Consider the following 21182-nt stretch of genomic DNA (forward strand, 5'->3'; position numbering starts at 1 on the left):
TAATAAATAAGCCAAGCAGGATTCGAACCCACGACCACCCGGTTCGTAGCCGGGCATTCTATCCAACTGAACTATCGGCCCATAGAATTTAACAATGTTGTTTTTACATTTGAATCAAGTCTGAATCAAATCAAAATTAACCAAGCAAGATTCGATCTCCTAACCATCCGTTTCATAGCTAAACACTCTATCCAATTGTCCTGTAATCCCACCCACCCGATGGCATAATTTAACAAGCATTTCAATGGAGTTATGTCGAAATGATAATAAATAAGCCAAGCAGGATTCGAACCCACGACCACCCGGTTCGTAGCCGGGCATTCTATCCAACTGAACTATCGGCCCATAGAATTTAACAATGTTGCTTTTACATTTGAATCAAGTCTGAATCAAAAATTAACCAAGCAAGATTCGATCTCCTAACCATCCGTTTCATAGCTAAACACTCTATCCAATTGTCCTGTAATCCCACCCACCCGATGGCATAATTTAACAAGCATTTCAATGGAGTTATGTCGAAATGATAATAAATAGCCAAGCAGGATTCGAACCCACGACCACCCGGTTCGTAGCCGGGCATTCTATCCAACTGAACTATCGGCCCATAGAATTTAACAATGTTGCTTTTACATTTGAATCAAGTCTGAATCAAATTAACTAAGCAAGATCGATCTCCTAACCATCCGTTTCATAGCTAAACACTCTATCCAATTGTCCTGTAATCCCTATGGCATAATTTAACAAGCAATTGGTCTGAGTTTACAATAAAAATTTCAATGGAGTTATGTCGAAATGATAATAAATAAGCCGAGCAGGATTCGAACCCACGACCACCCGGTTCGTAGCCGGGCATTCTATCCAACTGAACTATCGGCCCATAGAATTTAACAATGTTGCTTTTACATTTGAATCAAGTCTGAATCAAAATTAACCAAGCAAGATTCGATCTCCTAACCATCCGTTTCATAGCTAAACACTCTATCCAATTGTCCTGTAAGCCCTATGGCATAATTTAACAAGCAATTGGTCTGAGTTTACAATAAAAATTTCAATAGAGTTATGTCGAAATGATAATAAATAAGCCGAGCAGGATTCGAACCCACGACCACCCAGTTCGTAGCCAGGCATTCTATCCAACTGAACTATTGGCCCATAGAATTTAACAATGTTGCTTTTACATTTGAATCAAGTCTGAATCAAATTAACTAAGCAAGATCGATCTCCTAACCATCCGTTTCATAGCTAAACACTCTATCCAATTGTCCTGTAATCCCACCCACGATGGCATAATTTAACAAGCATTTCAATGGAGTTATGTCGAAATGATAATAAATAAGCCAAGCAGGATTCGAACCCATGACCACCCGGTTCGTAGCCGGGCATTCTATCCAACTGAACTATCGGCCCACAGAATTTAACATGTTGCTTTTACATTTGAATCAAGTCTGAATCAAATCAAAATTAACCAAGCAAGATTCGATCTCCTAACCATCCGTTTCATAGCTAAACACTCTATCCAATTGTCCTGTAATCCCACCCACCCGATGGCATAATTTAACAAGCATTTCAATGGAGTTATGTCGAAATGATAATAAATAGGCCGAGCAGGATTCGAACCCACGACCACCCAGTTCGTAACCAAGCATTCTATCCAACTGAACTATCGGCCCATAGAATTTAACAATGTTGCTTTTACATTTGAATCAAGTCTGAATCAAAATTAACCAAGCAAGATTCGATCTCCTAACCATCCGTTTCATAACTAAACACTCTATCCAATTGTCCTGTAAGCCCACCCACCCTATGGCATAATTTAACAAGCAATTTACAATAAAAATTTCAGTAAGTTATGTCGAAATGATAATAAATAAGCCGAGCAGGATTCGAACCCACGACCACCCGGTTCGTAGCCGGGCATTCTATCCAACTGAACTATCGGCCCATAGAATTTAAAAATGTTGCTTTTACATTTGAATCAAGTCTGAATCAAATCAAAATTAACCAAGCAAGATTCGATCTCCTAACCATCCGTTTCATAGCTAAACACTCTATCCAATTGTCCTGTAAACCCACCCACCCTATGGCATAATTTAACAAGCAATTGGTCTGAGTTTACAATAAAAATTTCAGTGGAGTTATGTCGAAATGATAATAAATAAGCCGAGCAGGATTCGAACCCACGACCACCCTGTTCGTAGCCAGGCATTCTATCCAACTGAACTATCGGCCCATAGAATTAACAATGTTGCTTTTACATTTGAATCAAGTCTGAATCAAATCAAAATTAACTAAGCAAGATTCGATCTCCTAACCATCCGTTTCATAGCTAAACACTCTATCCAATTGTCCTGTAATCCCACCCACGATGGCATAATTTAACAAGCATTTCAATGGAGTTATGTCGAAATGATAATAAATAGGCAGAGCAGGATTCGAACCCATGACCACCCAGTTCGTAGCAGGGCATTCTATCCAACTGAACTATCGGCCCACAGAATTTAACATGTTGCTTTTACATTTGAATCAAGTCTGAATCAAATCAAAATTAACCAAGCAAGATTCGATCTCCTAACCATCCGTTTCATAGCTAAACACTCTATCCAATTATCCTGTAATCCCACCCACCCGATGGCATAATTTAACAAGCATTTCAATGGAGTTATGTCGAAATGATAATAAATAAGCCGAGCAGGATTCGAACCCACGACCACCCAGTTCATAGCCAAGCATTCTATCCAACTGAACTATCGGCCCATAGAATTTAACAATGTTGCTTTTACATTTGAATCAAGTCTGAATCAAAATTAACCAAGCAAGATTCGATCTCCTAACCATCCGTTTCATAACTAAACACTCTATCCAATTGTCCTGTAAGCCCACCCACCCTATGGCATAATTTAATAAGCAATTTACAATAAAAATTTCAGTGGAGTTATGTCGAAATGATAATAAATAAGCCGAGCAGGATTCGAACCCACGACCACCTGGTTCGTAGCCAGGCATTCTATCCAACTGAACTATCGGCCCATAGAATTTAACAATGTTGCTTTTACATTTGAATCAAGTCTGAATCAATCAATAACTAAGCAAGATTCGATCTCCTAACCATCCGTTTCATAGCTAAACACTCTATTCAATTTTCCTGTAATCCCACCCACGATGGCATAATTTAACAAGCATTTCAATGGAGTTATGTCGAAATGATAATAAATAGGCCGAGCAGGATTCGAACCCACGACCACCCGGTTCGTAGCCGGGCATTCTATCCAACTGAACTATCGGCCCATAGAATTTAAAAATGTTGCTTTTACATTTGAATCAAGTCTGAATCAAATCAAAATTAACCAAGCAAGATTCGATCTCCTAACCATCCGTTTCATAGCTAAACACTCTATCCAATTGTCCTGTAAACCACCCACCCACCTATGGCATAATTTAACAAGCATTGGTCTGAGTTACAATAAAATTTCAGTGGAGTTATGTCGAAATGATAATAAATAGCCAAGCAGGATTCGAACCCACGACCACCCGGTTCGTAGCCGAACATTCTATCCAACTGAACTATCGGCCCATTGGATTTAACAATGTTGCTTTTACATTTGAATCAAGTCTGAATCAAATCAAAATTAACCTAAGCAAGATTCGATCTCCTAACCATCCGTTTCATAGCTAAACACTCTTGGAAAGGTCCTCGCTGTAACCACACAGACAACAAGTCCCACCGCGAGTATACCGAATGCAATGGGGGTCCATGGTCCATTGGAAACTTGTGATGGGGTGGATTCAATGATAGTAGTTGATACTCCATCACCCCAGTGGGAGAGCTTCTGGTCGTAAACGTCGATGGCGGTCCACAGGGAAGTCCAAAACGTACGGTACATGATTGGGGTGACGACGTAAATGGTTCTCCCAACGATGGCAGAGGCCGCAAGTCCGCTAATAATAAATAAGACCACCAGGGTCCTACGGACAAAGGGATAGACTTGTACAAAAATAAAGATGGCGAATGCCAAACTCAGTGGTAATGAAATAAAATACAAAGTCGTTGGACTGATTATCGTTCCGACGAGGTCCAATATTTGAATAAGCATGTTGGTACTCATCACTGTGGCAGAGGTTGGTTTGTGTCAAAATCGATGAGTTGTGGAACAGAGCAAAAAAAACTCAAGAACTGATTGTGTTGCCACAGCGAGACACATGGAGCATGTAGGGACTGGACAAGCGCTAAGACAGTGAACTTTTATCCTTCAGTTTGGTTCTGATCGAAGCAGGCAGCACGCCAATACTCCCGCCCAAGAACCAAACCTACTCCCGCCGGTGTCTTTTCTTATTCGTCGGTGTTAGTTGTGGCCAATCAACAGACTCCCAGAACTGATCAAGCTTGGCACGCCGATCCTCAGGGTCGAACATTGAACAAATCTCACGATTCACAACTCGGTCCCACTCCTCGCGTTGAAGTTGAGTAAGCGGTGGACTGATGAACCGAACATCTTGAAGATGGACAATTTTCTGTTGATCGGTGACGAGATTCTTTACAAGGGCTTTCTGATTGCCAGGGAAAACAGAGAGGACACGGCAAGGAAGGGTCCATTTCGGGGTCAACTTGTGCTTGTGTTCATTGGAGAAGTGGGCTGCCTTGTGTCTGTCATGCTCCGAGCACGCACCAGAACAAGCTGACCGACAGAAAATTCACACCGCTTGCCGAGACTCATTCCTCTTATCATTCTCACGGATCCTCTTGTCAAACGCTTGCCATTGGATATCAAGGCGCATCTCATTCAGGAACTTGAGCCGTTCTTTCATTGCAGCAGTCCGCTGGAAACGCCAGTCGTTGTCGGCAGGGGCACGGAGGTCTAGTCCATAGACAAGGAAGGCAGGAGACTCGTTCGTCGTCAAGTGTAGGGTTGAGCGGTAAGAGTAAAGAACTAAGTCTAAAGCTTCGTAAAACGAAAGGCTTGGGCGAACAGGAGGGATTTCAAATGCTGACAACCCTTTATTCAATGTTCGGTGGAAGGATTCGATCACAGCGTTCCCTTGCGGATGATAAGGTGTGCTGGTCAGGGCAGTAGTCCCGAATAGTCCGTTGATGGTCCTCATCAAAACTCCAGTGAATGTCTTGTCATTGTCGGTCATGATTATTGAAGGAACTCCGAAACGACAGATCCATGAACGGATGAATGTGGATACGACGATTTCAGCAGTGGATGAGGGGATAGCAACACATTCAACCCATTTTGTGAACTGGTCGATCATCGTGAGCACCTGGTAACTGGTTCCGTTAAATGTACACTTCCAGAAGTCCATATAGATGGTGTGAAAAGGCCCCGGGGTTGGATGGGTACGGAGGTGACCTTGTAGCCGTTCAATTCCCGGTCTGACTCGCTGACAACGCAGGCAGGACGCGACATATCGCACGACTTGTAGGTGGAGACCTGGCCAATTAAAAACTTTTCGAATGATTCTGGACGTTTTCTTGCTACCGTTGTGACGGAAAGGCGCAACAGAATGGCACGCAGCGATCACTGCATTTCGGAGTGACATTGGGACCCAAATGGCGTCGTGGTAATAAATGACATCGTCTTTGTGGAAGAATCCCTTCCCAGATGGTGGAGTTGTAGCTCGCTGCTCGTGAAGGATCTGGTCCATCGTAGGGAGGTTGTTTGGTGTTGCTGCCAAGAAATTGTTGAAACACATGTAATCTTTAACATCCATGTCCGAGAAGTCCACAAACCTAGTTAAATAATCTACATGTTCCATTTCCTTGCCACTACGGTGGCAGATTGTCATGTCGTACTCACTAAGTCGGCTGGCCCAGCGTGATACTCGCCCCTCTTTGGCGTCCAACATCCAACGCAAGCTCTTGTGGTCCGTACGCACTTCAAAGCTTCGTCCGCGAAGATAGATGTCAAACTTTCTGAGGCCGAAGATGATTGCAAACGCACAGGCCAACGACGTTCCACAGCACCTAACTTCTTCGATGCAAATTCGACGGGTTGAAGAGAGCCATTTTCACGTTTGCAACTTAATGTAGCCGCCACAGAGAATCCCGACGCGTCAGTTTCAAGAACAAAGTCATCCGAGGGCAAAGGGATTGTCAACACAGAACTTTGAAGTCTTCGGATCGCTTCTTGCACTGCTTCTTGATGAACAGTATCCCAAATAATCTTTAAGGTCTTGTTCGTTCTAGACGTTCCCTTTACTCCTTTCAAGAGGTCAAACACCGGTGTCATCAATCCCGCAAAGTCCTTTATGTACGGTTGATAATTGGAATGGTTCTTGCAGTGACCACAAAGGCAGTTAGCCATACTACGATGAGCCCTAAAGCGATGATGGTCCAGTTTGTTGCAAGGAAGTGGGTGGGGTTGCTTTCAAGCATGGTGTTAGAAATGTGGTTGCCCCAGTGGGAGAGCGTGTTGTCAAAGTTGTCTATAACTGAAAGAAGGGAATCGAGTGCTGCCCTATACAAAATAGGGGTCATAATGTAGGCGGTTCGTCCGACAATTGCGAGGGAAAGAAGTCCTGTTATCGCGAAGAGAGTGCAAATCACCTTCCGGAGGATAGGATAGACCTTAATCACAATAAATACGGAAGATGCCAAACTCAACGGCATCAGAACCCAAAGGAAGAACGATGGGCCGAACAGCATCCCGAGGTGGTTGAACAGTTGGTTCAAAAGTTGATGATTCATTTGTTGATAAATGGCAACAAGGTTAAAATCAAGAATAAAAGGGAGAGGGTGCAACTAAAAACTGTTTATGTCAATGGGTGAGACGCATACATCCGTGAAGCCCGAGACATTGAGACATCAGGAAAAGGCTTTAAGTTTGGTTCTTCATTAGCGCAGCAATCACTCCAACTCGCCCGCCTAAGGACCAAACTTAATCCAAGCGAGGCCGCTTCTTCTTCGTCACTAGTTGAGGGTAGTCGACGGATTCCCAGAATTTTTCAAGCTTTTCATGGCGCTCCTTGGAGTCAAACATTGAAGAGATTTCACGATTCACTACTCGGTCCCATTCTTCCCTTTGCAGAGACGTTAGCGGGGGACTCAGGAAGCGGACATCCTGGATGTGCACAATCCTTTGTTGATCCGTTATTAAGTTCTTTACTAGCGCCTTTTGATCACCTGGATAAACGGAGAGGACTCGACAAGGTAGTGACCATTTCGGAATCAACTTGTGCTTATGCTCGTCAGAAAAGAAAGCTGCTTTCCGTCGCTCATGTTCTGACGCACGAACAAGGACTAACTGATTTGGAGTGAACTTTGCTGGTTGCCGCGCTTCATTTTTTTTCTCATTTTCGCGGAGTCTCTTGTCGTACGCTTGCCATTGAATATCCAAACGCATTTCATTCACAAACTTCAAACGATCTTTCATTGCTCCAACTCTATCCGCTGGTGGGCGAAGGTCAATTCCATAAACAAGGAACGCTGGTGTCTCGTTCATCGAGAGGTGGATAGTAGAACGATAAGAGTAAAGTACAAGGTCTAAAGCTTCATGGAAGGAAATGCTTGGTCGAACTGCTGGAACTTCAAATGCGGAAAGTCCTTTGTTCAAGTTTCGGTGAAACGACTCGATGATGGCATTTCCTTGTGGATGATAAGGTGTGCTCGTCAACGCTTTAGTCCCGAACAACCCATGCACAGTCCTCATCAAAATTCCTGTGAAAGTCTGGTCGTTATCCGTCATGATTATCGAAGGAACTCCAAAACGACAGATCCACGAACGAATGAATGTTGACACAACGATCTCCGCAGCTGCTGATGGTACTGGAATGCACTCAACCCACTTTGTGAATTGATCAATCATTGTCAGCACCTGGTAGTTGACTCCATTGAACGTACATTTCCAGAAATCCATGTAAACTGTGTGAAAGGGTCCGGGGATGGGATGTGTTCGGAGATGACCTTGGAAGCGTTCAATTCCTGGACGTGTACGCTGGCAACGAAGGCAAGACGAAACATATTTGGCGACTTGTTGATGAAGACCCGGCCAATTGAAGACTTTTCTTATGGTTCTTGATGTCTTTTTCACTCCATGGTGTCTGAAGGGTGCAACAGAGTGGCAGGCAGCAATAACAGAATTCCGAAGAGAGAGTGGCACCCAAATAGCATTATGGTAGAAAGTGATCCCATCTTTCACGAAAAATCCTCGTCCAGATGGTGGGGTTGATGCTCGTTGTTCCTGAATGATGTTGTCCATCGTGGGTAGATTACTGGGAGTCGCGGCAAGGAAATTGGAAAAGCACATATAATCCTCAACATCCATATCCGAAAAGTCCACGAAGCGCGTCAAGTAATCCACATGCTCCATTTGTCTTCCATCACGGTAGCAGATTGTCATATCATACTCGCTTAAGCGGCTGGCCCAACGCGACACACGACCTTCTTTGGCATCCAACATCCATCGTAAGCTTTTGTGATCGGTGTACACCTCGAATGACCGGCCTCTCAAGTAAATATCAAATTTCTTTAGCCCAAAGATGATAGCGAATGCTTCCCGATCTCGAACAGGCCAACGTTGTTCCGTAGCTCCTAGTTTCTTCGATGCAAACTCAACAGGGACAAGCGATCCATCATCTCGTTTACAGCTCAATGTTGCCGCAACCGACAATCCAGAAGCGTCAGTTTCCAATACAAACTCATCTGAAGGCAGCGGGATTGTAAGCACAGAGTGTTGAAGCCTGCATATTGCTTCTTGTACCGCATCTTCGTGACGTTGTTCCCAGGTGATCTTCGAAGTTTTATTCATCCGCGACGTTCCTTGAATTCCCTTCAGCAAATCAAAGACTGGCGTCATCAATCCTGCAAAATCCTTGATATACGGATGATAGTACCCCAGCATTCCTAAGATCCGTCGAACATCATATACAGTCGTTGGCTTCTTGAACTTGCTCAGGATCTCGACTTTAGCCACATTTGGTTTCATTTTCCCATCTTCGATCGTTTGCCCGAGGTACTTGAGAAGGTGCGGAAAGAAGTTTGACTTTGTGAAGTTGATCTTTAACCCTTCAGCTTGTAACCGATCCAAGACCACCTTCAGCTTCCCCAGAACTTCTTCAAACGAACACCCATGGATTAAAATGTCGTCGATGTACGCCAAAATTCCAGTTGACCGCAAATCCCCAAAGAGAAAGTCCATCAACCGCTGGAACGTTGCTGGAGCATTGGTCAATCCAAATGGCATGACTAAGAATTCGAAAAGTCCTAACATACACCGGAAAGCCGTGTACTTTATGCTGTTCTTTTCCAGTGGTATGTTCCAATAACCCCAACGAAGATCTAAAGCAACAAAATAGCGTGAGTTCCGAATTGCGTGCAAGAGATCCGTAATCCTGGGAAGTGGGTATGCATCCTTCACCGTTTGTTTATTCAAGTTTCGGTAGTCAATACAGAATCTCCAGCCCGTGAAATTCCCATCTGCATCTTGTTTCTTTGCAATCACAATCTCTGAACTGTGCTCTGAATTACTGGGTCGAATGATGTTTTCCTTCAGCATTTTGTTGACTTGTCTGCTGATCTCCTCTTGCTGTAGCGGTGTTGCATGCCTTGGTCTATCACGGATGGGTTGACTTGTCCGAACTGTTATCCGATGTTCTACACTCTTAACGCGGCCTGGAACGTCGCCCTCCCAAAGGTGGCGATAATTCTGAAGAAATTGTTGTAACTTTTCCATTTGGGGCTGCGTTAAGTTTGTCTTTCCAATATCCAGTTGTCCAACTTCCGTTGCATCCAATGTTGCATGTACTGAGGGGTATGGAGGTCGTTGGCATTGTAGAAGTTGGATTGGTCCGTTTTGCATGGTGAGAATGGCATTCGACGAATCAATCTGAGCTTTGTTGGCAATGAGAAAGGGCTGTCCAAAAATGATTGAGCATGGGCAATTGTCCACAACAGCGGCTTTTACTTCACAAACAGCTCCATTTGGCAAGTGCACTTCCAAAGAGATCCAACGGTCAATTCTTGAGATATGTCCTTGGACTCCCACCAACTTTGTAGCAGCCGTTGTTTCCTTTGTAAAAGACAGACAAGACAGAACATCCGAGTCAATGACATTCATTTGGGATCCGTTGTCCACTAAGGCGACAAAAGAATTTCCATTATTTATAAATTCAATGAACGTGAGGGGGGCGATGTACGAGGTATCCAGGAGAAGAGAGAAAACATGTGGGAGTGATATTAGAGAAGAGATGATAGAAAGAAGGTAGGATGATGAGTAACGAATAAATGAAATACATGATTGGGTTATAATTTCAAAATTGAGGGAAGGGAACTCCAGAGATCCGGGATGGCATAGAAGAGCGAAAATGAAGAAGCTGCTGGGCTAAACACATTGTATGGTTGGTGAAGAATCAGAAGAAGAAGAAGTTGACGAATCTGTTGCTGTTTCTGTTTCTGTTGCTGTATTTTGTTGAGTATTAGTGGTGGCTCCTTCCATGACAACATCGTTTGGAGCAACTGCAGTTTCGACGCGACGGTTGTGTTCATCCACTTGTTTTTTCAACTTAACAATTCTCTCAAATTCTTTATTCAGCGCCTCTGAGTCAATCAACTGTTTCTCATGCAATCGAATCCCTCCATCAGTCTGACTGAGGATAAGCCCCTTTTTCTTGCTTCCATCGGTCATCCATTTTGTCGCAATACATCTATGATTGTCACTGGCAAGTCGGTGGCAAACATCACATTCATGCAGAGGAATTCCCTTGGATCTCATGTCTTGAACCCACAAGTCGTTTTTTGCGATCTCGGATGATCCTTCGAATCTCGTGTTTGGGCAAAAGTCTTTCTTCTTCCGTAAGTTCTCCAAGGTCTTCAAAATCGAATCTGTTCAAGTTAGCACGTTCTTCTCGCTTTTTCTGGTCTTCGAGTTTCCACTTTCGGTGCAGTTCTGTAAGTGTCATTTTCTTTTCTTGTTCATCTAGAAACATTTCGATCTGCTTGGCTGCCTTGCGCTCATCTGTTTTTGCTTTGAGCAACAGTTTCAAATCTGCTTCGGTCAATTCATCCGGTGTTCGAACATCATGAACTTCGGCTTTTTTCGTTGCTGCAGTTTCTGGTGACGCTGGAGTTGTAAACTTAACTCTTTTTCGCTTGGTCACATTCTTCCATCTCCCTGCTGCATTTACAAATGGAGCTTCTTCGTCAGATGATTCCTCAGACTGCACGTCAAGGAGCTCAAAGGGGGTTCTGGTTGGGGAACATGAAACAATTGCTTGTTGTTTTGGTTCAGTTGTAGAAGATTGTGAGATTACGTTTGAAGCGGGGACTTGAGTAGTAGTTGCTAGGCTTGAGGTAAGTGCAGCAAATTCTTGGTGGATTATTAAGATCAACTCGGATTTGAGTTCATTGATTTGGTTTTGCACAATTGATTGGATGTCTGAAGTTGAAGAGGCTTGTTGAGGTTGCAATACTGCTTTAAGAAGATCAAGAAGTGGTTCAATTGACGATGGGGCACAGACTGGGGCACGATGGTTTTGACTTGTTGGGATGGGTTCTTGTGGACTTTGAACTTTTTCATTAGACGGTTGGCTTGAGGATTCAACGCAGCGTTTGTGGTCCCGGGTCACGGCACCACTTGGAATGGTTCTTGCAGTGACCACAAAGGCAGTTAGCCATACTACGATGAGCCCTAAAGCGATGATGGTCCAGTTTGTTGCAAGGAAGTGGGTGGGGTTGCTTTCAAGCATGGTGTTAGAAATGTGGTTGCCCCAGTGGGAGAGCGTGTTGTCAAAGTTGTCTATAACTGAAGGAAGGGAATCGAGTGCTGCCCTATACAAAATAGGGGTCATAATGTAGGCGGTTCGTCCGACAATTGCGAGGGAAAGAAGTCCTGTTATCGCGAAGAGAGTGCAAATCACCTTCCGGAGGATAGGATAGACCTTAATCACAATAAATACGGAAGATGCCAAACTCAACGGCATCAGAACCCAAAGGAAGAACGATGGGCCGAACAGCATCCCGAGGTGGTTGAACAGTTGGTTCAAAAGTTGATGATTCATTTGTTGATAAATGGCAACAAGGTTAAAATCAAGAATAAAAGGGAGAGGGTGCAACTAAAAACTGTTTATGTCAATGGGTGAGACGCATACATCCGTGAAGCCCGAGACATTGAGACATCAGGAAAAGGCTTTAAGTTTGGTTCTTCATTAGCGCAGCAATCACTCCAATAATACCCAAGCATACCCAAGATCCGTCGTACGTCATAAAGGGTCGCTGGGGTCCTGAAGTTTGACAAAATCTCAACTTTCGCCGAATTGGGCTTCATCATTCCATCTTCAATTGTTTGTCCGAGATACTTCAGGAGTCGTGGGAAAAAATTTGACTTCGTGAAGTTGATCTTCAACCCTTCCGCTTGAAGTCGGTCCAAGACAACTTTAAGCTTTCCCAAGACTTCTTCAAACGTCGTCCCATGTACTAAGATGTCATCGATGTAAGCCAAGACGCCGGTTGCTCGAAGGTCGCCAAAGAGAAAATCCATGAGGCGCTGGAATGTTGCTGGTGCATTGGTCAAACCGAACGGCATCACTAAGAACTCAAATAGCCCCAAAATACACCGAAAAGCTGTGTATTTAATGCTGTTTTGTTCAAGGGGAATGTTCCAATACCCCCATCGAAGGTCCAAAGCTGCGAAGTACCTCGAATTTCGAACGGCGTGGAGGAGATCCGTGATTCTTGGAAGTGGGTAGGCGTCTTTAACCGTTTGTTTATTCAGGTTCCGGTAGTCAATACAGAATCTCCAGCCCGTGAAGTTCCCATCCGCGTCTTGTTTCCGTGCGATGACGATTTCGGAGCTATGTTCTGATTTACTTGGCTGGATGATCTTGTCATTCAACATTTTCTGGACTTGTCGTTGGATCTCTTCTTGTTGTTGTGGCGTAGCGTGGCGTGGCCTATCTCTAATTGGTTTGTTGGTCCGTACAGTGATTCGATGTTCAATGTTCTTAACGCGGCCAGGGACGTCTCCCCGCCCAAAGGTGGCGATAATTGCGAAGAAAATGTCGCATCTTTTCCATCTGTTGCCGCGTTAAGTTGGTCAAGTCGATGTTGAGTTGTTCGATTTCGTCTCCTGGTTCTGAACTGAGCGTGGTATGAACTGTGGGAAGGGGTGGTCGTTGACATTGAATGAGCTGCATTGGTCCGTTTTTCGTGGTCAGAATAGCAGTGGTCGAGTCGAGTTGAGCTTCGTTCTGAAGCAAGAATGGTTGTCCAAAAATAATAGAACAAGGGCAGTTGTCCACAACAACTGCTTTCAAATCGCAATTCGTAGCATTTGGTAGGTCCACTTTAATTGATACCCATTTATGAATGCGGGAAACGTGTCCTTGGACGCCCACCAATTTTGAGGCTGCGGGTGTAATTATCGTATGTGCTAAAAATGGAAGCACATCTGAGTCTATCACATTCATTTGCGATCCATTATCAACTAACGCAATGAAAGATTTATTATTATTCATAAAGTCAATGAAAGTCAGGGGAGCGATATACGAGTGGTCAGAAGAGAAAAAAGAGAATGAGTATGCACTGGTCAGAAGAGTCGAAAAGACAGAAAGGAAACGATTGAAAACAGAGACGGTCAAGTCGAGAAAGGTCGCAGAAACGACACGAGTTGAAAAAAAGAAGAAGTGGACAGGATTCAAAAGAATAGATGAAGTGAATGAGGTGCATACATCATTAGTCTTATCAAGAGGGGTCAGTGAAGTCAAGGAGAACTTATGGTCAAAAACCCTGCTTGGGTGGAGGTGGTCCACTGGAAGAGGATGATGATGATGGTTCTTCTTTCATGATGACGTCGTTCGGGGCGATAGCCACTTTAACGCGTTCGTTGTGGTCTTCTACTTGTTTTTTCAGTTTCACAATTCTGTCGAATTCCTTATTCAATGCTTCTTGGTCGATAAGCTGGCGTTCATGAAGCCTAATTCCTCCTGCTCCCGTCTGGGTAAGGATCAATCCTTTCTTTTTACTCCCATCGGTCATCCAGCGCGTCCCAAGGCATTTATGACCATCTGAGGCTAGCATGTGGCATACCTCACATTCGTGAAGGGGAATGCCCTTTGCTCTCATACTAAGGACCCAATTGTCATGTCTTCGATCTCGGATGATTCGTCGGATGTCACTCTTTGGTAAGAGCTTCTCTTCATCAGTTAACGTCCCAATGTCGTCGAAATCAAACCGATTCAAGTTTGCACGTTCTTCCTTCTTTTTCTGGTCTTCCAGTTTCCACTTCTGGTGGAGTTTCGCCAGGTCGGGAATTGCTTTCTCTTCATCTGTCAAGTACATATCAGCTTGGCGGGCAACCTTACGTTCTTCAAGCTTTGCTTTCAGTAGCAGCCTAAGGTCAGCTTCGCTCAATTCGTCGGCAGTTCGGACGTCATGGATTTCAGGTGCGGTTGGGGTTGCGGATGTTTGTTCTTTAGCTGTATCTTTGGGTGATCCTTTATGTTGTTTTTTTCCTGGTTTGCGGACGGTCCTCCATCCTCCTGTAGCATTTACAAATGGGCTTTCTCCATCAGAGCTGTCTTCGTCGAGGTAATCGCAGTAGTAATCAGATGTCGTTAGGCTTTTAGTGGAAGTGTTAACGGGTGGGTCGGCAAAGGTAACGGTCTTTGGAGCAGGTTGCGATACCATTGTGGCGCATGGTGGGAGTGTTGAAATGGTGGATGTAAGTGCTGCAAATTCACTGTGAATGATTGAGATCAGTTCAGCCTTGAGTTCATTATGGATGATTGAGATCAACTCAGCCTTTAGTTCGTTAATTTGTTGCTGAATGGCTGATTGGAGGTCTGGCTGGTGAGGTTGGAGCACCGTTCTGAGCAGAGAAAGGAGTGGATCGACTGATGTGGGTGCACAGACTGGTGGCGGTGGTGTTGTTTCTGTTGCGTTGCTTTGGTCCTCAATGCGGCATGTGTGGTCCCGGGTCACGGCACCATTTGGAAAGGTCCTCGCTATAACCACACAGACAACAAGTCCCGCCGCGAGTATACCGAATGCAATGGGGGTCCATGGTCCATTGGAAACTTGTGATGGGGTGGATTCAATAATGGTGGTTGATACTCCATCACCCCAGTGGGAGAGCTTCTGGTCATAAGCGTCGATGGCGGTCCACAGAGAAGTCCAAAACGTACGGTACATAATTGGGGTAACAACATAAATGGTTCTCCCCACGATGGCACAGGCCGCAAGTCCGCTCATAATAAATAAGACAACCAGGGTCCTACGGACGAAGGGATAGACTTGTACCACAATAAATATGGCAAATGCCAAACTCAGTGGTACTGAAATAAAATAGAAAGTCGTTGGACTGATTATCGTTCCGACGAGGTCTAAGAGTTGAAGAAACATGTTGGTACTCATCACTTTGGGCAGAGGTTGGTTTGTGTCAAAATCGATGAGTTGGGGAACAGAGGAGCAAAACTCAAAAAACTGATTGTGTTGCCTCAGCGAGACACATGGAGCATGTAGGGACTGGACAAGCACTAAGACAGTGGACTCCTATCCTTCAGTTTGGTTCTGATCGAAGCAGGCAGCACGCCAAGTGCACACCAATCCCCTCGACCACAACGCCAAATGTGCTCTCCGCCTTCATCACCTCCTGGATCTGTCGTTTTGGAGTCCCACACGTTGTTGTCAACGACAATGATCGCACCCTAACATCCGAAGTCCTCAGATCTGTTCATTCGGCAATCGGGACAAAACAGATCGTGATCACGCCATATCACCCTGAAGGAAACGCCACAATAGAGTCATTCCATAAGACTTTGAATAAAGGGTTTGTGTGCTTTGACTGTCCCGAAAGGCCAAATGTTCCATTCAATGAAGCGCTACAGTTAATCCTCTATTCCTACCGTTCAACCATTCACTCGGCAACAGGGGAATCACCAGCTTTCTTGACCTATGGAATGGATCCACGGCCCCCAGCTGATAGTGATTGGCGATTCTTCACAGACGAACCAATGCAGCAGCGGATCAAGTTCCTGAATGAGATGCGCTTGGATCTGCAATGGAAAGCATTCGACCGTCGCCTCAGAAACAACGAACAGAGGAATGAATCACGAATCCATGCAAAGTTCGAAATCAATCAACTTGTTCTGACCCGTTCAACAGATCACGATCGTCTTCGTTATGCCCATCATACAGGCGACCACAGGCATAAGCTGATCCCAAAATGGTCTCTACCCTCGCGTGTACTCTCAATCTATCCCAACGGGAAATCCGCAATTGTCAGGAATCTCCTAACCCAGGAGGATCGCCTTGTGAATATCCAGGATGTTCGGTTCATCGAACCACCCCAGTCGCCAGTACAAGAGGAAGAGTGGGGTCGAATGATTCTCAAGGATACCACAAGCATGTTTGACCCGCAGAGTCGTCGTGAGGTGTTGGAAAGGTTTTGGGAGAAATTAAAGTATCCACAGTTGGAGGCGGACCAGCGGTCCACAAAGAAAAGGAGACTGCAGCAGTAGCTTCCCACGTTTTGGGGGGATAGTTGATGTGTCTTTGTGCCTTGAAAACGTGTACAGCCGACTCCTAGTATTCAAGAACCTCTCAGAGTTCTCTCTCCTTCTTCGTTCATTCTTGATCACAGGTTCGGCTATCTTTTTCTCTTTTTCTCAAGGCATGAGACGTGACCTTTTTCTGTCCCATTTCATGGGTCCCGCGCGCTTACGTGTGTTACCGCTCGCCTTTTTCGCCTTTTGGCACTTACCGTCGCTTTTTCTCTGCAAACATTGCCCGAATTAACATTGCGATTGGTTACTGTCCTAATCTCATTAAATTGAGAGTCTCAACATGTTTATCATGCTCGTATTCATGTCCTTGGCCGCCTCTTGCGCCATTGTGCGCCTGTGGAGGCCCATGACGAACTTTCTCATTAAGATGTGCTGGACGCTGTGTTTCAGTGCCTTGACAGCTCTCGCAATCCTTTCATACCGTTTTTGCCAGATTGCATTGCCAATCTGGCAATCACGCCTCAACCAAGCTGTCCAGGATGCCATGGCATCCTTGGACAGTCACTCACGGCAGTTAGCAATTAAGTCTCTCCCAGGCCTGAGCTATCCTGCCTTTTCCTCAACAACAACATTAACAATCGTCAGCTGCCTTGTCGTCGCGTTGTCTTGGGCTCATTACATTCGCAGAACCAACCAACACACCCTATCCTAGTAGCCAATTTCGGTATCAATTTGTGGCGATGATCTCCAGTGTGATGAGCATATTTTAATCGATCATGAGCTGTCGACCTGACTAAAACAAGCTGGTAAAGTTCAAACTCTGCTGGTATGCGAGATTCATTCCGTTTTTCATTGGCTTTAATGCGGCTATCAAAGGCTTTCCACTGGATGTCAAGCCTTAAGTTGTTGAGGAACTCTAACCGCTGCTGCATAGGGATATCTCTGAAAAATCTCCAATCACTGTCGGCTGGAGGGCGTGGGTCAATCCCATATGTTAAAAATGCTGGAGACTCTTTTGTAGTTGAATGTATTGAACATCTATAAGAGTAAAGGACTAAATTGAGAGCTTCATGGAAAGGAATGCTTGTTGGTGATGTCAAGGACATTAATCCTCTGTTTAAAGTCTTATGGAAAGCTTCCACAACGGCATTCCCTTCGGGATGATATGGAGTGATCAAAATCTGCTTTGTACCAAGAGATGCATGCAGAGATTTCACCAGATGAGATGTGAATGTTTTATCATTGTCATTGACGATTACGTGGGGAACTCCAAATCGGCAAACCCATGATGAAATGAAAGCTGAAATCACTACTGGCGTAGTTGTCGAGGGTAGCGGGACACATTCGGCCCATTTTGTAAAACTGTCGATCATGGTCAACACAATATGATCTTGATTATCATATGTGCATTTCCAGAAATCAATATATACGGTATGGAATGGACCACGAATCGGATGAGTCCGAAATAAGCCCTGTAGTTGGTCAACACATTGACGAGTCTGCTGACATCCCAGGCACGATTTGCGATAATTCACGACATCAGCATGGAGGCGAGGGCAGTTGAATACCCGTTGAATGGTTTTTGTAGTGCTTTTAGTTCCATTATGATGAAAGGGACTAACAATGTGGCAGGCGGTGATGACGGCGTCTCGTAAGGAAGGTGGTACCCATAATGAATTGCGATAATAGATAACATCATCTTTCCTGTATATCCCTTTCATTACTGGAGGTGGAACCTTTCTCTGTTCTTCAATGATCCTGTCAATCGTCGGTAAATTGGCTGGGCTTGCTCGAATAACGTTGCAAGTACTGAATGACATGTGCGGTTGGACATCAAAATCATCATCCAAATCGAGAAATCTGCTGAGCTAATTCACATGTTCAATCGTCTTACCTTCCTTGTGAACAATGGTAATGTCATATTCTGTAAGTCTGCTGGCCCAACGAGCAACTCGACCATCTTTTGCACCCAACATCCACCTGAGGCTCTTATGATCTGTATGCACTTCAAATGACTTCCCACGCAGATATGTGTCAAACTTCTTAATGGCAAAGACAATTGCAAACGCTTCTCTGTCACGGATTGGCCAGCGTTTTTCTGTTTGAAGCAAACTCCACAGGCATCCATGTCCCATCAGATCGCCTGGCACTCAGGATAGCTGCAATCGAACTGTTTGAAGTATCTGTTTCGACCCTAAATGTGTCATCTTCTAGCGGAAGTGCAAGGATTGCATCCTGAAGTTGTAAGATCGCCTTTTGTACTGCTTGCTGATGTTCTATTGTCCATTTGATTGGTGTTGTCTTGTTCTTCCGTTTTGAACTAGGGGAGTTCTTCAGCAGTTGGAAGACTGGTGTCATCGTTCCAGCGAAGTCTGGTAAATACGAATGATAATAGCCCAACATCCCCAAAAGACGCCGGACTTCGTGAATCGTTTGAGGAGCTTTGACCTTGTTCAGTATGGCGACTTTTGCTGGATTCGGCTTGATTTGTGCATCCTTCACGATATGGCCTAAGTACTTCAATTCATGGGGGAAGAAGTTGCTTTTCCCAATGTTGATAACGAGTCCTTCAGCTTCAATACGATCCAATGCTACATGCAGCTTCGCGAGGCACTCTTGAAATGTCTTTCCATGAATAAGAATGTCGTCTAAGTAAGCCAAGATCCCTTTGTCACGATAATCTCCAAATAAGAAGTCGGCCAGTCGTTGGAATGTCGCAGGAGCGTTGGTTAGGCCAAAAGGCATTACCAAAAACTCAAACAGGCCTAAAACACACCTGAACGCCGTGTATTTTATGCTCGCTTTTTCTAGGGTCCAATAACCCCATCGTAAATCCAGAGCCACAAAATAACGAGATCCTCGGATTGAATGCAGCAAATCTGAATTGGGTATGCATCGTTTACCGTATGTTTATTTAGTAATCGATAATCTAAGCACAAACGCCATCCCGTGAAGTTCCCATCGGCATCTTTTTTCTTTGCCATCACGATTTCGGCGGCATGGGGTGAATGGCTTGGTTGGAGAATTCCATGGGCTAACATATCCTTTACTTGTTCGCGAATTTCTGTGTTTTGATCTGGGGTATGGTATCTTGGGTTATCTCGAATTGGTACTTCCGCATTGACCCTGATGCGATGCTCAACATGTTTGGCACGGCCAGGATGCTTTCCCGCCCAAAGCCTTTGATAGCCCACCATTAATTCCTTTAACTGATCCTTTTCTGGCTTTGCCAACATTGATTTCTCGAGTTGAAGGTCTTCATCAAGTTTTTCCGATATTTTGTCGTCAATCAAGCCTGTAGAAGTCATGGGAATGTTTCTTTGGCATGTTAGCAATTTAAGTGGCCCTTCGTCCGTGTGAATCGTGGCGGCCTCCGAGTCAAGAACAATATGGTTGGTGACTAGAAACGGTTGGCCAAGGATTATTGAGCATGGTAAATTATCAACAACTGCTGCTTTAATCTCCAAGTCTTTTCCATTTGAAGCTTTGGCACGGAAACTAATCCAATATAGAATTGTCGTAAGGTGGCTGATGGGTTTTTGAGACTTTGTTCTACGAGACACAGACTTAAGAAAACCAGGAAAAGAAATCAAGCATGCTATCCTCTTGTCTCCCGCCCTAGGAGCACCACCACACTTGGCGGTGCAATTGTTGTCTGAGCTCACTCACCCAATGACAGCCGCCTTCTTCTCCGTTTTTACGTGCTTTCTGTCTACGCTGCTCACGCTAGACATCCATGACCCCAACTTTCTGGGTATGCTGTTTATCCTACTTCTTTGTAGTTATATTGTATACTTCACGCATCATTTCATTCTCAGATGCCTAAAGTATCCTGCGTTCGTGGTCTTGATGATTTTGACCGGCTTTTTTATCTACGTTTCCATAGTTCAGTGTGTTTTTCCCTGGCTTTTCCCCATGGTTTCTTACTTTGCCAACTCTTCCTCCATGTGGTTAACGGTATCCACGCTCTCTGCTGCGTGTACTTACGTGTTGAACTCCGGATTTTGCTGGACTTGCACCATTCTTCCATTCGCAACAATGATCACCATTCCCACGCTTTGGGCCGCGAATCTTATTAGTGGTCCAGTGAAGCGGAACCAAAGCTATGGGGATCGTACGGTGTCCTCCTCTGCTATCAACGTTGTTTCAATTGAAGATGCTACCAAATTAATTCGTGCTGCAATTGAACCATTCGCCAACTTTGCAACTTCTGCAACCAGTCCAGCACCATCTCCCGCCAATCCAGCTGAGGATCTACAAAAAGTTATTCATGAAATCCGTGCACTACTTGTCCCCCTAGAAACTCTGGTTCTTTCTATCGCCAATACCGTTGCTGAAGCTCCTACAGCCACCTATATTGTGATGGCTATGGAAAACCTCGCCGACAAACTTGACCATCTCACCACTGTTGAAGACACAGTTGTAACTCCTTCTATGCCTTCTCCCACCCCGCCAACTCCAGTTTCCACGACGCCAACATGCCCTGACACCGTGCTGACACCCCGTCGATCAGAAGTTCATCCCAGCATCACATGCGCCAACCAGTTCGCTCCCCTTGCTGAAGATGGCTCAGAAGACTGCAACTATGATGATCTTACTATTGAACAGAGCACGAACGCTAAATTCACAACAATGCGACGAACTCCTACTTCAAAAGCTCGAAAAGTAACCATCAACCTTGCGTCTCGTGACCTAATTCCCGACGAATTAAAAGAAGACTTCGCCAAATTGTCCGAAGCTGAACT

General features: G+C 44.7%; 11 non-coding genes across 11 annotated transcripts; all 11 read right to left on the reverse strand.

Moving 5' to 3' along the window:
• Positions 1-7: 7 nt before the first annotated feature.
• Trnar-acg (transfer RNA arginine (anticodon ACG)) lies at positions 8-81 on the reverse strand. Its single transcript has one exon. It is a non-coding gene; the product is annotated as a tRNA-Arg (tRNA).
• Positions 82-271: 190 nt separating this feature from the next.
• On the reverse strand, positions 272-345 carry Trnar-acg (transfer RNA arginine (anticodon ACG)). The gene has a single exon. It is a non-coding gene; the product is annotated as a tRNA-Arg (tRNA).
• A 185-nt stretch (positions 346-530) lies between these two features.
• Positions 531-604, reverse strand: Trnar-acg (transfer RNA arginine (anticodon ACG)). Its single transcript has one exon. It is a non-coding gene; the product is annotated as a tRNA-Arg (tRNA).
• A 199-nt stretch (positions 605-803) lies between these two features.
• On the reverse strand, positions 804-877 carry Trnar-acg (transfer RNA arginine (anticodon ACG)). The gene has a single exon. It is a non-coding gene; the product is annotated as a tRNA-Arg (tRNA).
• Positions 878-1333: 456 nt separating this feature from the next.
• On the reverse strand, positions 1334-1407 carry Trnar-acg (transfer RNA arginine (anticodon ACG)). The gene has a single exon. It is a non-coding gene; the product is annotated as a tRNA-Arg (tRNA).
• Positions 1408-1596: 189 nt separating this feature from the next.
• Trnar-acg (transfer RNA arginine (anticodon ACG)) lies at positions 1597-1670 on the reverse strand. The gene has a single exon. It is a non-coding gene; the product is annotated as a tRNA-Arg (tRNA).
• Positions 1671-1868: 198 nt separating this feature from the next.
• Trnar-acg (transfer RNA arginine (anticodon ACG)) lies at positions 1869-1942 on the reverse strand. The gene has a single exon. It is a non-coding gene; the product is annotated as a tRNA-Arg (tRNA).
• Positions 1943-2680: 738 nt separating this feature from the next.
• On the reverse strand, positions 2681-2754 carry Trnah-aug (transfer RNA histidin (anticodon AUG)). The gene has a single exon. It is a non-coding gene; the product is annotated as a tRNA-His (tRNA).
• A 199-nt stretch (positions 2755-2953) lies between these two features.
• Trnar-acg (transfer RNA arginine (anticodon ACG)) lies at positions 2954-3027 on the reverse strand. Its single transcript has one exon. It is a non-coding gene; the product is annotated as a tRNA-Arg (tRNA).
• Positions 3028-3211: 184 nt separating this feature from the next.
• Positions 3212-3285, reverse strand: Trnar-acg (transfer RNA arginine (anticodon ACG)). Its single transcript has one exon. It is a non-coding gene; the product is annotated as a tRNA-Arg (tRNA).
• Positions 3286-3497: 212 nt separating this feature from the next.
• On the reverse strand, positions 3498-3571 carry Trnar-acg (transfer RNA arginine (anticodon ACG)). The gene has a single exon. It is a non-coding gene; the product is annotated as a tRNA-Arg (tRNA).
• Positions 3572-21182: the final 17611 nt, after the last annotated feature.

This window comes from Condylostylus longicornis, unplaced genomic scaffold (assembly GCF_029603195.1).
Source record: "Condylostylus longicornis isolate FDR11 unplaced genomic scaffold, ASM2960319v2 ptg000397l, whole genome shotgun sequence".
In the NCBI taxonomy this organism is placed as follows: Eukaryota; Metazoa; Arthropoda; class Insecta; order Diptera; family Dolichopodidae; genus Condylostylus; species Condylostylus longicornis.